Below are 14,065 nucleotides of genomic sequence, written 5' to 3'. Positions count from 1 at the left end.
AGGGATCATTTGAAAGATACAGATGCATGACCAAAATCATTGTCTTGTAATGGGATGCATTACCATAGACATTAAACAAAAACAATTGTCCAGATGCATTGTCTTAGTCACAAAACTTTAAACACACCATGTTGAGTCCCCAGGGCTGTGAACACACAGGTCCCTATGGCTACTGAGTGCACTACAATAGTGGGGCAGCATTCACACAAACAGTCATGAACTCACTCTGTCCAGCGCACCAGCACCACTCTGCCAAAACCACTGGTGGGAATTCAAGCTGACCCTGACTTACAGGTGTGTGGTGGTGGCAGAGTCAGACACAGAAATACTAATCTGTTTCACTCCATTTCCTGGGTGGGATGTAGAGCTTGCAGAAGTAACTGAGCCAACAGCACAAATTTGGTCTCATGAATGTTGTGTTCGTGCAAACATAACATAATGTTTGTTATGACACATCTTTTTTCAGACTCCAAAATTCTCCCATAGATGGCATAAGCAATTAATCAGCTAGTGTTGGTCAAACACTGCCCTGTGCTTACCTCTGCCTTCACAGTTTCCTGACTGCTATTCTTTCTGTACAAAAATTACCTCATTTAATAGCAGCAAGCTCACAACTTGGAAACAAACCTTCCATCCTGCAGCCTACATATTCATGAATATGCAGTACTGAGGTAGGAAGACCTTGGAGAAGTACATTGCATAAAATAATCCCTTCAGGGTAATTAGTAGTCAAAATGAGAATTACAGTTGTCTGTAAAACACACACTTCAGGCCTGCAAATTACAGAAAATGTGCCCTTTAAATTTCAGAGAGAGGTTATAGCTGGATATCAGATGTGGTTTTGCCTTGCCTGCTTCACATGTTTACAGTTTTAACTTCTCATTTAACCACTCCCACACTATGATCCAGTCTTGAGGAAATAAACCTCACCACCTCTAAAACAGGCCCTAGCAGAGAAAAGATGGTCCAGCCCTTATAATGATAAGTAGTCTGCCCAGTCACTTATTTCCAATCAATAATAGGATGTGCCTCAGCAACACCTTGGAAAACACACACATTTATACAGAATGCAGAAAACCATATTTAGCTCTTTCCTGAGCACACAGAGCTCTTTACTCAGCTCCTAGCAGAGTGTGTATGCAACTGCATACCTACAAACACAACTACTTAGCTCATGTACCCAAAAAATACCAAATGCTTAATTAGTGCTGAACTCAGAGACTGGAACACAGGACAGTACAGCCCAGGCACAATACTCACCAAAAAAAACCAAAACAAACAAACCCTACTACATTCAAGACTACCATCTGCAAAAGAAGATCCTCTGTATGCTGCTCCCATTGGTAATTCCTGTATACCTCACACATAAGACACAGAAGACAAAACTACCCTCAGTCACAAGGACAATAGATGTGGGGGTGCCCTTTTGCACTAACTTAACAGTTAAAGCACCTTTTTCTCCATAGACCACATGAAACAAGCAGCAAGTGTTTCACTTATATCAAAAGATCATCCTCAATAGAAATTAATTCCAAAGAAGCAGATACTCCCTCTAAACTACGTTCAGATCTCTGCACTGACTATCAAGAACAAGATGTGGGCTGTGCCTTTACCTTGTTGAAAGCTTGGAGACAAGTAACATTGAGTGCAATTTTCCAATGGGTGTTTCCCTTGCTCTTGAAGAACATCAGCAGAGAAAACAGAAATTCAGGGACACTAAGATACTACAGATATAACACACCAATGTATTAATGAAATTGAAACATAGTTCCAGTTATGTAGTTCTTGTACATCTATGGACCTGAGCCAGGCTGTAACTGAGATTCCTGACAGGCACCCTAAAACATCATGGTTCAAAACTGGATAGGCAGCAAGTCCATCCTAACATTGTGAAAAACAATTTGACCTTCTGTAGAAGCATGAAAAGTAAGTTAAAAATGAATACAGAACAATAAATCTTTTTGCTACAGTGTGTCATCTCCTAGATAGCCCACATTGTTTATTCTGATCCTCTCCCAGTCACAGGGGCTTTCTCAAAACCAAAATGAGGAACAGGCCTTCAAGGTGCCTCTTCTCATGGCAGGAGGTTGGAACTAGACAATCTTTAAGATCCCTTCCAATCCAAAGCATTCTATAATTCATTCAAAGCATGTTCCAAGATGCTAGTTAAAATATTGAAAATTAACTCAGTATCTGATGTATGTGACATTTTATAATCTCTAAAATTAAAAAAAACCCTCAAAACACAACAGAGGAAATAGTGTTACTTTAAATACAGCTGCAAACAGTATGTTAATGAATGTGGGTTATTTGATTTTAAGATGTTTCAATCTTGCAATTTTTACCACTTTAATTTGTGGATGCTTTTTTGGGCCAGTTGGTCAGAGGTTTTTTTTTGGCAGGGGATGAGGGGAGAGGATAATATGGACCAAATGTTTTCCATCATGGTTCTCTTTTTCATATACTTTTCATATTTATTCCTATATATTTTCAAGGAGTATTTGTGACTTTTATAGTTACTTAGAAAACTAAATATTTTAAATCAAAGTTTAAATAAACTGTACAAATTCATTAGGTCAGGTTTCTCTGAGCTAAAAAAAATGGTTAAAAGAGATTTTTGCGGAAAAAAAATGCTCCAGCAAAACCTGTAAATTACAAGAATTAAGTTATCACAACAAATCCTTATTGACAGGTTAGTGATCCTGCAAGCAGTGCACTACTGTCCACCAGTACTTAAGAACAAGCTTACAGAAATCAATTTGTCTGTGGGTGCCACCTCTAACGCACATAAAAGTCATAGCACCTTCAACAGATATCTCCACAGCAAATTTCATTACTTTTTCCCATTTACAAACTCAAATTCACATGAGGCTAATATTTTTGTTTGCAAAGAATGAGATATGCACAATTTCAGCTCCTCCTAATGGCACTGTATCAGTGGTGTTCAGTGAAAAGTTACTTCTTAGTAATTACCCCATAAGCACTAGAAATATCCATTTCTTCTTTGAAAGAGATGACTATAAAACACAATGATACAACTTGAAGAATTCCATGCCATTTCTGATGTTGCAGTGGTCCAGTAGCAGGAGAGTGAAGCAGCTTTATGCATCATAGGGAAGAAACCCACTTTTCAGTAGAACGTTCTTTCCCTTATTTCCTGGCAGCAGTTTAACCATCTGTAGCTTCTAAGAACAATTCCTAAGCACAGTTACTTTGCCTGCATACATTTAAGTGCCAGAGTAGAAAAACTCAAACATTTGATTTTAGAATGCCCCAAACATCTACCAAAGTCCCAAAGAGCTGCCATGATGTCCAGTACAACTGATCAGCAGATGTAATTACCATGAAACACAGTGTTTCACAAATATTTGAAATAGAACTGTTTCAATCCTTACTGTCAAAAATTGTCAATAACACATTCTTAAAAAGTTCTTGGGGATTTTTTAACCATATTTTTCTAACCATCCATTGTGCTAAAGCAAGGGAAATACTTCTGAGCATCCTCTCAGCAAACAGGCCAAAACATAGAGTATTTCTAATGACAATTGCAAGACCTTCACTAAAGTATTTTTAAGTATTTATCCAATTAATTAGTATGCATTCAAATTGATGTCCCAAATAGGACAGGTGCTTAAAACATAGAGCATTGTTAACCTCAGCAGAGTATCTGTATACTGAAAGCTGGGTGTATACTCCAAGTATCCTCCTGAGTTGGGCCATTAAGGCAGAAAATAGAATCCAAAAGACATTAGTTATTATAATTTAAGTCTTCTAAACTCAAAATAACATAAGTTTTCCTTATACTTGACTTCTCTGAGCTAGAAATACATATTGTAAACTGAATACAACCCCTTAAGCTTTGCCCCAGATAGCTATACTATGCGAATTCAGGCATTTCTGACAGCAGCTATTCAATAATTACCCATCACATTAGCATGAACCATGAGAGACAGAGCCCATAATATGTTGCAGCAGTTCCAACACAAATTACTTTGCAGCCCCTGGTGGGAGAAGCTCACAGGTAATGCCATTGACTACATTATCTCATACCACCACATCCTATAAACAGTGCATGCTTATTTTAAATTCAGTTCTGATTTGTAAAAAATCAGCTAATTTCATTATGTGCATGCACAGAAGTAGACAACACAAATTCAAGTTTACGAACTGGTCCTAGATCAGTTACAGGCACAATTTCTTAGAAATAGTTAGACCAAAAATATAGTAGACAATTGGTAATTAAAACCTAATACCTTCATGTTTTAGAATCCCAGACCAGAACATTAAGCATGAAAACTATAGGTGGGAAACAGATTTAATGCCAAGGTAAATTTTATGGCAGCTTTTAGATCTAACAGAATTTCTCACACAGCGTATCAGCCTGCAGACTGACACAGTTATTAAACATTCAATAACAGTATTTGCCACATGTGAACGAAGAAATTGTGTTCTTGCATTATAAATGCTGCCTGACATTTGAGGAGAGACTCCTCTGTAACCATACTGTACCCTAACAAAATCACCTTCATCTGATTAGATTGCTGATAGATGATTGCAAGAACATGTTGCATGCTTGAGTGGAAATCCAAGGCTTCAATCATCAGCAATGGATTTGCAACAGCTGCAGACAGTAACATACTATTTAAATGTCACGTGCAGTGAGAAACAAAAGATTCAGTCAAAGTGTTACTGAAATCCATTTAATTACAAAAAACTATCCCTGAACACATTAGACACATTGACACAGTACATGCAAAAATATGTATCAAACAAGCTTCATTTGAAAGAAAATGTGGGTCTGGTTTGTGAAATAAGTGATGGAGTAAACAGAATGTTAGGGTTTGGAACTGACTCCACTGGGTCTTCTTGAGTTTATTTTTCCTCTGGTTTTAATATAATCCTGTTTTGTCCATGGCTTTCAATTATTGATTCCCAATTCAGTTCAGGTCCCTGAATGACTGCATGTTTCCTACAACTCAAATAGACAAACACATGAATGGTATAATGGCCTCCAAATAATATGTGGAAACAACTTCTTGGTCAACATCCAACAAAAAATACAGTAACTGTAACACTGCTCTCACTGCTTGGCTCAAGACTATATAACGGCAAAAGCACATCACGCCAGTGGCAGTCTCTCTCACCTCCTGCCCGTGGCAGCAGAATACAACACAGTGAATTTGGATTCCACTTGCCTATTGTGTTCATGCTAGGTGTAACTAAGACTTGGGATGGATGGATATAATCTAGGTAATTTTTTTCAATTTACATATGAGAAATATATTGGTTATATTTATCCTTTATATCTCAATCTGATGATAACCAGCTTCCATTAGAGAAGTGTTCTGGTTACAAATTTCACCACACGAAATCATAGAGCAGTCCATCCAACCTAATATCTTCTTTTTAGTAGAAAGTTAGCAGTAGATACCTAGAATGTGTGCTAAAAATTTAAGTATCATTATGTAATGGGCACAGGAATCTCCCTGTGGTTGATTTGAACATCACAATAACAGGAAAAGAACACTGCATCAGGTCAAAATAGGATGTTATAATCAAACAATATTAAGTCTTTATGACAGCCACACAGCGTGAGTACGGAATAAGTTCCTTGCTACAGCGCATCATCAGAACATTTTTCAGACATTTTTAGAAGCAAAGTACTTTGAAAACATTAAAGGTGCTGTCATGGGTTAGCAAGCATAGTCCTGGAAGTGATGTCCTTTCAAAGGGGTGCTTACAGCTTCCTCTGTGACCTAACAGAACCCATCAGCGGGCCAGTTTGAATATGGACAATTCTTTAGCCACTTAAAGTTGTGACTGCCTCTGTGATCCACACTTAAGAATAGAAACATCCCCCATCCCCCAGCTCTGTCTCATTTCTGTGCTGGGACAGGTGGCTGCGGGTCCCGTGCAGGGGCCAGCAGGCCCAGCCCAGGCCCTGCTCGGGCCAGGCCGGACTGGGCCACGGCCATCCTGGAGCTGATGGGCCCTGTTCCACCTGTGGAACCCCCCCACAGCCCTGCTGTGTGCAGCCGGGCAGCTCCCCCCCTCCCCTGTGGCCAAGATTCAGCTGAAGCTGCACCGCTGTCTGGCAAAGATCATGTGACCAACATCGATAAGCTTCATTCCAGCTGCAAGGCCTAGGTGAGATTAACCCTTTTAGTGCTGTGAAGAGCTGAAAACCTGAGGGAAGAGAAAGAGGAGATGCTTAAAGCTGAAATTCTGTTGTAAAGCTGTGATATATCAGAGAATCCCGGTGTAATTTCATGAAGGCATGGGAGGTGGAGCTTTCAACTTGTGAGCAAAAGCACCTGCGCTGAGATAGGCAGATGCTGACACAGCTGTAATTTAATGAGAAGTTTGAACAGGGAGAGATGGAAGCGATGAGGACTTTTGCTCCAAATGGGAAAGGAGAAAACCTCAGTTCCTAGAGATGCTCCCAGAGATAGTCCTAACGATGAAAATGAGGAAGACCCTTTGCTCCCAGGGAAGGAGAAGGGCCTCTGTTCTTAGAGATGAAATGCTCCCAGAGATGGGTGAAGAGAACTTTTGTTTCTGAACGGCTCAACCTTAAAATTGTACCCCAAAAAACTTCAAGAGTGGACCCTCGAAAGCAGTTGTGGGAAAAGCTGCAAGTTGGGGCAAGGGACTCGCATGCAAGCAGAGAGACCTCTTCTTAAATGGACTGAACAAGGTTATTTGGAAGTGGGCGGCTGTCTCATTGTGATAATGTGTTCATAGCATGGGCAAGAGAGACTCCTCTTCCTAAATGGACTGAACAAGGTTATTATGGAAGTGGTAAACAGACTGAACATCTCAAGGGTTGTCTTTTTACATTGTCAGTGGGAGAAGGGAGGAAGGTGGGGGGAGGAGAAGTGTTCTGAAGATGTGGTATAATTTTTTTTTCTTCTTTTAGGTCTGTTAATAAACTTCTTTATATTCTCTCAATTTTGGTGCCTGCTTTGCATTTCTCCTAATTCTTATCTCACAGAAGATAAACAGTAATGAGTATTTTGGACCAAACCACTACAGGTGCACTTACATTCAGTTTTGGTTTGCAAATACCAAATCTTCCTTTTAGCACAGTCAAAGGAATTATTACAAGAGCTGCAAATGATCTAGATTTGGTCAGATGAACACAAGCTGTGCTCTGCTCACTTTCTATAACATCAGACCCTTGATACCGACTGTCTCAAGGAGGATATAGAAACTGTCATTTACAAAAATTCACTTCCTCTTCAGTGAAACAAGGGGCATCCAAAAATTTGAAGAAAAGCTGTTGGTTTGTTAGTATTCAGCTATCAGTCTTTACAAAGTTCTCACTGATTCCTACTAAAAGACAAACTTTCAACTAACCTGAAACTGCCTCTTATCAAATGATGAAGCCTCTACACTATCTGAAAAATTTTTCAAGAACTCTATCACTAAAGAAAATGCAAAGTTGTGTTCAAAACAACTGCTTACTTTTAAAAGGCAGTTGTGAAGGGAAATGAAAACATAGCAGCTGAGCACAATCACAAATTGCTCATATAAGACAGAATAAAACACTGAAAGCCCGCTTAATGCTCATGTTTTCAAGATAAAGTTTTCTGCAACTGAACTACAGATACAAAAATAAAATGAGCAACAAAGGTGGTGGTGGTGTTTTTTATTCTTTATTTGACAGTGTTAATAACTGAAGACCAACACCTAAAAGAGGAGAGGATTTGCTTGAAAAAAGCATTATAATCTTCAACATTTTTTGTTTGATCTTTTACAAAATGATGGCATTTCCACACATGTAAATAAAAATGATGGTATCAATACAGGAAAGATGAGCTTAATTTCCTGAGACCATTCAGCACAGAGCAAAAATTACTGACTCCCTTTGGGTTTGCCAGAATGTGTATGAAAATTTCAGCTCAGAAAAACTATTTTTAGTTATTGGTGACATGAGAAAACTGATAAACAGTTCCAAAGACCTGGCTTGTCTCAGTTTTAAGACTTTTATGGTGAAAAAAAAAGTATATAATATATATAATTAACCAATCTAAACAATACCTGTTATGTTTGCTAATAATGGGTTTTGATACAGAGACTGTGGCCCACAAAAAAAATCCAATATATTGTAGAAATATTGTATTTACACTGATGAGGAGTGAATAAGTATTCACTTCATTTAAAAAAAAAAAAAGGAGGATAGATTTTGACTATAAAAGCTTTAGCTTCTATTTCCAAGATAAATAATTTAGCTTTTTGTCCCTATATAGAATTAATTCTATTTTATAATTCAGTTTTTCACCTATCATTGATTTTTCTGAACTGAGAAGTAGAATAACAGAATTTCTTTATAAAGGAAAAATTGATCTACTCCAGAATGAGGTTACTTTGAGAATACCTGTAAAAAAAAGATCTAATTATGGTTTCCTAAAGAAGAATCTGAAAAGAAGTGTAGAGGTGACATAATTTGGAAAAAGAACCTCAAAGAACCTTAAAAATGTTTAAATACTATGGAAAGCCAACAGCTGTGTGTCTTTCTCCATAATCAAGCATTTGAAGTAAATATTTTTAATCTCTAATTGCTATTAAGTATGTAAATTTAAAGGCCTAACCAAAGTCAGCATAATACAATCGCAGCACTTTCACAGGTTACTCCAAAGTCCCAAGGTGCTGTTTTCAGTACTGCTCCCCTCTTCTTTCCTCCTCAGAAATGCACTGATGGCTAAAACACCCCCACCCACACCTCGAGAGGATTTAAAATAGAGGGAAACAACCACATCATGTCATCGTTTAGGGCAGCTTTATATGAGGTAATCTAGGCAATTATCAGCATGGAAACCTGACACCAGCCCTACATACAATACATAGCTAATATGGTGCTTGATTAATAAAAGAGGGATGTGTAATTAACGCCAATCCATGAGGATTTATGGTAACTAGACTATCAAACAAACCTGACACTTTTGTGAGATTACAAATTTAGTGGAACATCATAATAGTGATGTGGGAATTTACCCAGATTTATGTGTGGCATTTGATACGGCACTGACATTTTGATTAAGAAACTAGAACACTGTGAGATCAATGTTAGAGACATTTAACTGACATGTTTCAAAATGTAATTTCCCACAGCAAATCATCCAATGTTTTTCAAGGTGACTTGCAGTGATCATCTCCTAGCCCTATGCTATTCAAAACATTTCTTAATGATCTGGATGAAGGCACAAAGTAATTACTCATAAATATTACAAATGGCCCAAAATCTGAGAGAGTGGAAACAGTGAAATCTTAAAGTCACTGACAAAGCCACATAAACAGCTTATCTGAGACCAAAAACATGATATGGCATTTTAAAACAGCCAGAAATGAAGCCACAAATTAAAGAAAAGGCTCAGGACAACCATATTCTCTCTACAACTCCCTGAAAAGATCTTGAAGCCAGGTGGGGGTCAGCCTCTTCTCCCAGGCAACCAGTGACAGGACAAGAGGGCACAGCCTCAAGCTGTGCCAGGGGCAGTTCAAGTAGGACATTGGGAAGACTTTCTTCACAGAAAGGGCTGTCAAGCATTGGAACACTTCATTATGGCACTTAGTGCTACAGTCTGGTTGACAAGGTGCTGATTGGTCAAAGGTTAGACTTCATGATCTTGGAAGTCTTTTCCAAATTAAATGATTCTGTGATAAGAATCCTTGTATCAACTTAATATTTCTGAAGTAAGATTATCTGGTATTTTAATTAGCACTACTACTCCATCATACTCACTGTGATTTTTTTTTTTAATAGAATATATTACCTGAACCATTCTCTAATGCATAAGGCAAACTAACATGGACAGCAATGAAATAAACGAAAAATGCAAAGTAAAGAGGCTTCTTGGTATTAAGAAACATCCCAGAATCTAAAAAATTACTCATAGTAATATTATGACATTGAAAATATTATAGTATCTCCAGGGACAGACAGACATAATTCCTTTAACAATAATCATTGTACACAAAGAACAATGAATAAATAATATAGCAATGTATCAATACCTTCCTATAATGAGGTGATAGTTCTTTACTACATTCATATTTTGATAACATCATTAAATTTACTACTTTGCTCGTGATACTTTAAGTACTACAGGATTTATTTCTTTTCTCAACTGAAACTGAGTTCTGAGCTAATCAAAGCAAAATGAGATGAATATAAATATATTCATAAATATAAAAATGAGTGATATTTGAAATGTATAGCTTTGGATGCTTGAAAGAAAAAAAATCATTTGGTAAGCTGCATGTTTAAAGCATACAAGCTGAACACTATTTTCTTGATTTCTTAGTCCAGCCTATTTCAGATGAGCACAGGCTCCCTATGGAACAGACTATGAAAAGAACAGATAATATTGCTGTCCTCAGTGCTAAACCTAATGACAATAAACAAGCAGGGAAGGAAAAATATGAGAAATGTTCAAAAATATAAATATCATAAAAAATAAAATTGCAAGATCAGAAAAACACAGGAGGAATGGGAATAATAATAGGAAAAGCTACATAATTAAAAAAGCAAACATGCTTCCTATGGTAAACTCTTTGCTCTCAAACATACCCTACAAGAGTGAGACTACTGTACAGTGGAACCAGACTAAAATCACATATAATGACCGATACTAAAAAAAGCGACCAAACTTGGAATATAAATCTTTACTCTGGACAAGGGAGACTGCTATAGAGCTTGATTAGAAGGGTGTACTGATATTTAAGAAAATAGAGATGCTTCCAAAAGTTCACAGAAGTCCTGTTGATTCTTTTAGAAATGGTTTGTTGAAGGCTAGCATGTTTCAGTAACTGGAGCAGAGACAAAAATGCTTTTCAGTTACGATGAGAGACAGCTGATGCAGTCTTCATCAGGAACAAAGAATTCAAGGTAACAGTAGTGAGATATATCAAAGTGGAAGAGAAGTACATTTATATTTCCATTAAAGTGATTTTCATTTTTCCTTATTCCCAATACCTTAAGCCATGTCTGACCTATAATCCTCTTTAACCCTTTAATTATTCCTGAGATTTTCAAATCTACAGCAACTCTTTTTGCACATCAATTGAGAATCTCAAGAACACATACAGAACAGTAATACTTTTTCCACAGGTTTCTAAAGTTCAAAAACATTTGCCCTACAATTTGCCTTGGGGACATGGAAATGTCTTTCAGAAACCAATGCATGTTCACTGGAATGAGGAACTAATGTGGAGCTTATTCCTATGAAATCATCACTCCAGTGGTTAGCTCTGTCTCCTAAGAAAACGGACGTTATTTCTGTGGCTCTTGATGACTTTTAAAAAACATGAGCCTACAAAGAGAAAGGAAATGTAATAGCATGTTTATATACAGAAGGAGAAAAAGTCCTCAATCAGAAATTCACTTCAATGGACAATAACCAGAAAGTGTTCTGCATTTTAGAGAACTGTAAAAGTCTAACAAGAACACTCCTTCAGTAATATTTCATTTGAATAAGGAAAGGCTAAATACTTTAGTATCACATATATTCTGATCACCTGTAACGATGAGCATGAATCCACAAAAATTATATCAGAAATACCCTTGGGACCTGTTTCAGTGGTGGGCTTGGCAGCGCCAGGTTAAGAGTTGGACTTGGTGATCTTAAGGGTCTTAAATGATTCTATGGTTCTAAGAAGTAACAAAATTATGCTCATATAAGAAGATCATCTGGAAATTCACAGAACCACACCTATTTCCAAGCACACCTGCACAGCTACATGCAGTGTTTCTGGCTGAAAGTGTTTTGAGACAGACACCAAAAGTACAAGGTTATCTCTCATTTAATGAATGGTCCTAATTTGTGAAACAGCTTGAAAGATTAATTTGACCCTCATTTAAAACAGCTAAAGTTGACTCTTCCATTTTCTAATTAATACAATTAAAGTTTGTTATAAAAGTGACGTGAGTGTTTTACAATTGCAGCAACATGAGTGTTCATACCAGCTTCATCTTTTTGAAGCTGTAGAAGTTTGGAGTGATTCTGATAGACTGTAAATAATGTGAAAAAACCCCACACTGATCTCTGCTTGGGAGCATATCGGCGCACATACCAAATCACAGTACACTTAACATCAAGATAATCATTATATCTTCTACAAATCATTTATAAATTTTATTTAACTGAACTGAAATTTGATTTCCATTGTTTACTGATATTGTCAATTATTCTATTTACATTCTTGCAACCAGAAGAATTAAAGCCTGTAATTCTGTCAAGAGACTAATTTCATACAAAAATACATACGAACTAGTATTTTGGAGGAAAACACATTACGTTGTGTTTTTGTATGTTGCAAATTGGTGCTTATGGAAATTGAAAACTGATGAAAACCCATATTTTAAATGAAACATGTCTTGGGGGAGAAATAACGGAGGAATTTTTTTTTTTCCTTAAACAGCAGTATTTGCAGTTTGTTGATAACTTTCAACTAACAGCCTTAAAGCTTCTTCATTGCACATCACTGTAAAGAAGCATGCACACTGTGCAGCTATTTAAGAGAGACAAAACTGTACCAACTTTGTCATAACAATTCAAAAATGAATATTTAATGATAAAATGTGCCTTAATCTTCCAAAGATTGCAACAGGCAAGAAAAGCCTAGAGGTTTCAACCCATGATTTAGTTAAGGTTATTTTTATTCTGTTCCACACAGTTAGACTATTTTACCAGAGCAGAAAAGAATGGCAAATCCTTGGAAACACATCTGTAGGATCTCTGTTATTTCCTACTTGGAGCAAGACACAAAACAAAAGACTTAGTAATTTAAGCTTTTGAACTGGAAGATTTCCCAGAAAGTAAAGATGTGTTTTCACAGTGATTGAGGCTGAGGAAAAGAATCCATCCCAAAACATAAGAAAGATGTCTTTCAGCAACCAGAGGACCTCAACAAGCCATCACTTCAAATATCTGATGCAGGATTACTGAATAAGTAAGTAAAAAAATAAGTTAAATGCATTTAATTGCTTAATTTTTCTTGACTAGATTGATATTGCTGGAAATTCTGGTTGAAGAATCATAAAAATTAGGAGCATTCTTGCACCTCAGTCTGGTTCAGTTCTAACACTATTGAATAGAGTGGTTTGTAGCTGATAAAGGGAAAATGTGTCAGTTTGGAAATAAAGGAATAGCACACTTCTGCAGTAACAGCCTCATGCCTGTAGTTCATGTGGTCTGAAGCCACATTAGCCACATGTCTGTCTAACATAGGGTATCTTCTGAAATTTGTTCAGTGATACCTTACTGAAAGATAATACTGATCCTTGGCTCTGCTAGGTATGCAACTTGCCAGCGGCATTGACAACTGGAGTAATGGGGCTTAGTTGACTGGATATTAGTTGTTTGCCACAGCATCAGATTTTAGTTTTATGGTCAGTGTTTTTTCCTTCTCTCTCCATAAAAATGGTATTTTGCCTCTGCTTTTAAAAAATAAGAATTGATTCAATGAGAGAATGGGTTATAGCTCGGGAGGCAGGGCTGCCAAAAGTGTCATTATTTCAGACCTTTTTCACAAATATACTGGATAACAAAAGCTGTAAATTGGCAGCTGCAAGTCAGTCAGGTACATTCTGCCAATAGGTGACAAAACTGGGAATTGTACTGCCCAGAGAACAGCATTTGAATGTCTAACACCTGCCACTTTCAAGGTCATGGTCTTTGTGGGTCCCTTCCAGCCCAGGACATTCTGTGATTCCTGGGTGACTGAGCCACTGCTACAAGGTGCACACCAAGAAGCAGAAGCCCAAAGGCTGCCAGACCTCAGTTTCTGTTGGCTGTGCATGGACTCAGCCATAAATCCCATGCTATTAAAACAATCATTTGGTATCTAAAGTTAGATAAAAATATTTCCTGACACCATTTGTGGCCAAGCATAGGAGACACCTATGGAACTGTATGGACACACCACTTCACACCTGTCTTGCTAGGGAAGACAAAGAGAAGGTTACACAAGAGCAGGTGAGCGACTCTAGAAAAAGCCATTCGTGGAGCCCCAATCTGCAAATCATTAATGAATAGAATCCTTTCATACACAGAAAATTTGA

The 14,065-nt window shown here is 37.3% G+C and overlaps 1 protein-coding gene across 2 annotated transcripts in view; it reads right to left on the bottom strand.

Annotated features, from left to right (window-relative positions):
* The window catches only part of PRKN (parkin RBR E3 ubiquitin protein ligase), a 711,187-nt gene that overhangs the window by 381,270 nt on the left and 315,852 nt on the right, over positions 1 to 14,065 (bottom strand). The gene's annotated exons all lie outside the window — the stretch shown is intronic.

The sequence above is a fragment of the Corvus moneduloides genome, chromosome 3, assembly GCF_009650955.1.
Source record: "Corvus moneduloides isolate bCorMon1 chromosome 3, bCorMon1.pri, whole genome shotgun sequence".
Lineage (NCBI taxonomy): Eukaryota > Metazoa > Chordata > Aves > Passeriformes > Corvidae > Corvus > Corvus moneduloides.
This window is presented reverse-complemented; position numbering and strand designations above follow the sequence as displayed.